The 6007-nt window shown below is 40.5% G+C and overlaps 1 pseudogene; it reads right to left on the reverse strand.

The window, feature by feature from the left end:
- Positions 1-4801: 4801 nt before the first annotated feature.
- On the reverse strand, positions 4802-5680 carry Exosc-ps1 (exosome component 4, pseudogene 1; annotated as a pseudogene).
- Positions 5681-6007: the final 327 nt, after the last annotated feature.

Genomic DNA, 6007 nt, shown 5'->3' on the forward strand with positions numbered 1-6007 from the left:
TAGAGAGGCAACCTTTAACTGGCACTTAGATTTTGCTGAAAAAACTTATGAATTCTGGCCTTGGTATTATCCACCCAAGTAGGGTAATTCAAGTCAAGATTCTTTTTTTATTGGATATTTTTAATTTACATTACAAATGTTATCCCCTTTCCCGATTTCCTGTCCATAAAGCCACTATCCCATTCCCCTCCTCCCCTTTCTTCTATGAGGGTGTTTCCCCCAACTATCCAACCACTCCTTCCTGTCCCCACCCTGACATTTCCCTACACTGGGGGGTTGAGCCTTGTCAAGATTCTTAAAAGTGTCTGTGTGTGTGTGCATGTGTGTGGGAGTGTGTGTGTGTGTGTGTGTGTGTGTGTGTGTGTCTGTCTGTCTGTCTGTCTGTGTGTATCTGTGTGTATCTGTGTGTATCTTAGTCAGGGTTTGTATTCCTGCACAAAACAACATGACCAAGAAGCCAGTTGGGGAGAAAAAGGTTTATTCAGCTTACACTTTCACATTGCTGTTCATCACCAAAGAAGTCAGGATAGGAACTGACACAGGGCAGGATCTTAGAGGCAGAGGCTGATGCAGAGGCCATGGAAGGGTGTTGATTACTGGATTGCTTCCCCTGGCATGCTCAGTCTACTTTCTTATAGAAACAAAGACTATCAGCCCAGGGATGGCACCAGCCATAATGGGCCCTTCCAGCCTTGATCACTAATTGAGAAAATGCCTTACAGCTGGATCTCATGGAGGCATTTCCTCAAAGGAGGGTTCTTTGTGATAACTCTGTGTTGTGTAAAGTTAATACACAAAACCAGCCACACACACACACACACACACACACACACACACATGTATATATACAATATATGTATATATGTATTTATAGCTTAGCTTATAAAACAGTAGATTACTGTCCGGCTTTTTTATACAGCCTTAGTTTTGGCTAGCCTCTCTCTCAAATGCTCATTTGCCAATAGACCTCAGCTAAGAGTGGAACTTCTTATCTATTCACTATGCTGTAATTTTGTCCCACTTGAGCTTGTAGTAGATTCATGTTGTTACAAACACTTGTGAGTTCATATAAGCAACTACTCTGCTGTTGCCTTGAGATAATCTGCCACCTCTGCCTTCTAATCCAAAGTGATTGATCCCTGAATCGTGGGAGAAGGGGAAATTAAATGGATGTTCAGTTTAGGATTATAATGTATTCAGTTTCTCAGTCTCTGTGTTTTGTCCAGATTTAGGTTTCTGTGCTAATATCTACAATAAAAACAAGATTTTATGATGTGACTTGTGATTTGAGAAATACACTTATATAATATATGTGTGTGTGTGTGTGTGTGTGTGTGTGTGTGTGTGTGTGTGAGTACAGGTTGGTTTAACCGGATACCTATATAGTAGAATAATAGTGGTGGTTCTCCCTTAGAATCCATGATCTATTTAGCCAAGTTTTGCTTCACATCCTGGTGCCAGATATGGGTTCTTCTAAAGTGGACTTAAATTCAATTAGATAGTGGTTGGTTACATTAATGACATGTGTACCACTATTTCACCAGGGGAAGTTTCTTCCCATACCAATCATTGTAGCTCACTGAGTTTGCAGATGGGTAAACTAATGAATGTTTTCTTCTCTGGTAGCATGCATAACCCTTTTAATGACCACAAAAAAAAAAACTAGGTAGGAGAGATGATGCTTCTAAGTTATTACTAATTTGATTTATCTTTGTTCTATTATTCAAGCATGTGGTGTTTTTAACAAAAGACTAATGCTGTCAAATCATGGAAGATAACTAAGAAAATTGTGAATAACTTTTAATATTCTATGAAGTATTACTAGTCCACAACATTAAAAGAGATAATTAAATCCTGTTACTGCCATCTTTACTATTTGGTTTGTGGTTTCTAGTGGGGTCATTGTTGCCCATTATAAAAGCACTACATTTAAACATTTAAACACTGTGTGTGTGTGTGTGTGTGTGTGTGTGTGTGTGTGACTTCTACAGGATTCTTTATTACTTGCTAAGGTCTTTAGTGCTATTTATCCCTCCATGTGTATATACACATATCCAGTTTTCTCCAACTCCATTTACTGAAGTGTTTATTCCAGTGTATAGTCCAGGCATCATTTTCAAGTATCAGGTGGCTGTAATCACATTAACTTAATTACTAAGTTTTTATTTATCTTAAATATCTATTCTGCCTCATTAATTTATATGTTTTTGTGCCAGCATAACTGTATTTTTATTATTGCCTTTTAATTTTATTACTTAAAATCAAGTACATGATGCTTCTTAAGATATTGTTTTACTTTAGATTTCTTTGAGTACATACAGTCTTAGGTTTTACAGTTCCTTGTGAAATCTGGTTTCAAATATTTTCTTTAGGCTCGCTCTTCATTCTGTCACTTATTTACTATCAAAGACCCACAGACTCGGTTGATCACAGTACATTTATATTAGTTAAAATGAACGAGGTCTTAACCCACAAAAACCAATCACAAGGAAGAACTTTAATTTGATAGCTGTATGTAACTTAAAACCAGTCTTAAAGAGGACATATTATGACTCCAAATATGACATCAGACAAACTTCACGGCAATGGTAAGAGTAAGATGCTTTCGCCAGCAGTGAAAGAGAAGAGGGAAGGAAAAGTAGGTGAAGAACCACAGTGTTTTAGAGCTATGAAACTATCCTTGTCGTACTGTCATGGTGGGTATCTGATGTGGTTACGTAGCTCAAAACTCATTATTCAGTATAAATAAAGTGGCTTTTGATATAAACCAAAGAAAGGCCTAGTTACAATAGTCATGACAATAACAATCTCCACTCATTGCCTTTTTATTTTCAGTTGTCATTATTATCAAGGGCCAGGCTCTAATTTGCTAACTGGCTAAGTATAGTTCCCAATGAGCTCATTTTTATTTACCAAAATCCTATCAATCAACAACCCACTTTCTTTCCGAAATCTCATGTTCTTTTGATGTTTTTGTAATTGACTCTATAGGGCTAATCATCATTTGATTGAACCAAGCTGCAGTATCTCACGTTTTCAGTGTCTGAGCCTTTCCTCCTGGGGTTCACTGTGCTTCTGCCCTCATAAGCTAGGCCCCTTGTTAACTCAGATCTTTCTTCCCACTTTTATCCCACTTATCCTTACTCCAGTTTGCTTCTTACCATGATAGCCTTACCATATGTCATGTTAAATTTCTACTTTCATTGTCCACAACTTGCTATAACATTTTCCCCATTAACTTTTTCTTGCAAAACTCAGCATTCCTTTCTATGTTGGGGACAACGGATTGAACTACTGATTTTATATATGAGACCAGAACTGTCCCACTGAACAATGGCTCCAGACTTCAAGACTCAAATTTTCTAATATGATCCTTTCCAAAATGTATCTCTTCAGTTTCTCATTAGATGTGACCTCCTTCTTGGGGAATAGAGTTTTAGAATAATTTCGTATCTCAATGTGCTACCTCTGCACATCCAGTCTTCCACTTTTAATAGCTTTTTTATCCTATGTCCACATCATGTTCTGAGTACAGCATCCCTCAAACTGTTGCTGCAGCCTGTACGCCCTCACCCTGTTGTAATCGTTATTCTCTCCAATTCGGCCTGTCAGACTGCTAGATAGATGTCCTTTCACACACCTAGAATCTGCTCAATGACATAGAGTTCACTTACCGTGACCTGCACTCATATATCTTTCATAATTTTGCTGTTATAAACATCTTCTGACTTTCCCTCACGTTGAGGGAAGGCACCAATCTGGCTCGAACAGAACAAAAGCATTCATTTGTTTCTCCAACTTGCTCCGGTTTTTGAAGTCACACATTCCAAATGAACTTGCATAGCCCTTTTCGTCCTTACATATGCAGTCCTGGTCACGGTATGCTTCTGAATCCTTCCTAAACCCTTACTCCTTTGTCCATGCTCCTCCTATGGATTTAGCCACTGCACTTGGTTGTGGTTCATCCTTTTAGCTCCATTTACCCATTATTTACACATCCCTGTTGGAGCCATAAGGTGAATTTTCTATCACAGATTAGAAAATGGCTGCATTTTGTAGGCCAAAGTTCAATTATTTCTCAAACTTAATTTTTTTTAAAAAAAGAAAGCTATCTTAGAAAAAACATTCATCCTGTACAGACTTTTCATTCTGAAAACAAAACAAAATAAAACAAGTTGGCGAGACTGGGCACATTTTTTTTCCCAGCAAAGACTGCTAGCCCCCTTGATTGTCATATCTACTTGACTCTGGCCTAACTCTACTACCTTCTCTCCAGCGGCACCCGTGCATGAAAGGAGGAAGAGCGGAAGTGGAAAGAGAGCATATGTGCTGGCAGTGCCATGTCTTTCTTTATCTTTGATTTTCTTTCTTTGTATTTTCCCCTGGGTTCTGGGTAGGGCTGGGAATCGAACCTGGGGACTCGCACAGGTTAGAAAGTGGTCCACCCCTGAGATATATCTTTAGTCTACCATGTTTTCTACAGGGACAGTTTCATGGGGCATCGTGTGGCATGATTGGAAGACATAAAATTTTCAAGTTATTCCAAGATAAGTCGTCAGGCTGAGACACTGTGCTCGGAAAGACCTAAACCTACCCCTTGCACTGGGACGCACGCACCCAAACCAACCATTTACTTCTACCCTGGCTTTGTCTCAGAACAGAAGAGGACAGATCTGGCTCTGCAGTCGAGCTGCAGGTGAGTAATGTGTTTGTCAGAGCCTCCCTGGGGTCTTCACGGCAGACTTTTCACTCCTAAAACAGCTCCACGGAGGTGCACAGTCTCATCCTTCAGCTCTTGGCCTCATCCCTCCTGAGGTTCCAAAAGCCTCTGGCATGTTTCTAGCACAATCTCCTCCATTTCTTCTCGTTTTAAGATATCTTTGATCTAATGCACAAGGAAGGTCTCCTAGCAGTACAGGATGCTGGAGTCAGGCATCATTCTCTGAGTTACCAGCAAGACTACACAATTCTGAAACCAGGAGATCACCTTTCAATCACTAAGGGCTCCAGGCTCCAGGCTGTCAATGAAGCCCCCAGCATCCTCATCCTTGTGCTCAGGTGTTGGGTAGATCCAGATGAAACTGTTGTTACCCAGAAACAGTGAGGCACCACACGGCAAGTTGTGGCAATGAGTCTTATGTCTTTTCATCAAGGCACTCAGGCGAGACATGGACTAAACTCCCTGACCTACCTTTCCATGTTTTAGGCTTCTTGTGTGCAGAGAAACAGCTCCATCTGAAAACACTGCCTGGACCTCCATACTGATGAGTTTGCCTTCTGTGAAGAAACCTCTCACGGCCCACACATTCTCCACAGACCTTCTCCTCAGCTCTCCTCTGGGCAGGTTCATGGATGAGGGGAGCAAGACAGAATCCAGCCTGGAATTGGTTTCCATCTTCCGTCTCTTCTGTTGAATGTCTATGATTCTCCGCCACTACAATGTCTCCGACTACTCCACAGATCCGTTTTCTAGGCACAGATCAGTTTGTTAACTCTGTTCTTAGCAGGCCACAGACAATGAGATTCTCTTCCTGCATGTATGTCCCACGCCCCCGCATGAAGCCTGTCTGTGTCTGTGGAAATTGTGTCTCTAGGCACCACTAAGTGTTTCTTAAGAGTCGTGGCTCACGCTCTCACCGAGAGGTTTGCAAGCCTTGGGGAGCCTTATCTTCAACGACATCTTGGCACCAATGACTTGCGCGGCAACTTGGCATATTTTTAAAATATGGTTACTCTTGGTAAGACCTGGAAAAGACCCTTTGAAATCAGCATCGAAGAAAGTTGTTTTAGAATTTTATTTATTACAATTCTAGGTATATTGCTCGGTAATTTCCCAAGTTTCCAAGGTCTAAACCTTAAAACAAACAAAAGAGCAAACAAGCAAACTCTACCTTTAGAAGCCATAGTTACGCAACCAACTGCAAAATTGGGGGCAGGAACAAAGTCAAGTAAGCACAAACTTTTATTGAGAAAATAAACTATTTAAACCAGAGCCATGTGTGTCCTT

The sequence above is a fragment of the Rattus norvegicus genome, chromosome 6 (genome assembly GCF_036323735.1).
Source record: "Rattus norvegicus strain BN/NHsdMcwi chromosome 6, GRCr8, whole genome shotgun sequence".
NCBI lineage: Eukaryota > Metazoa > Chordata > Mammalia > Rodentia > Muridae > Rattus > Rattus norvegicus.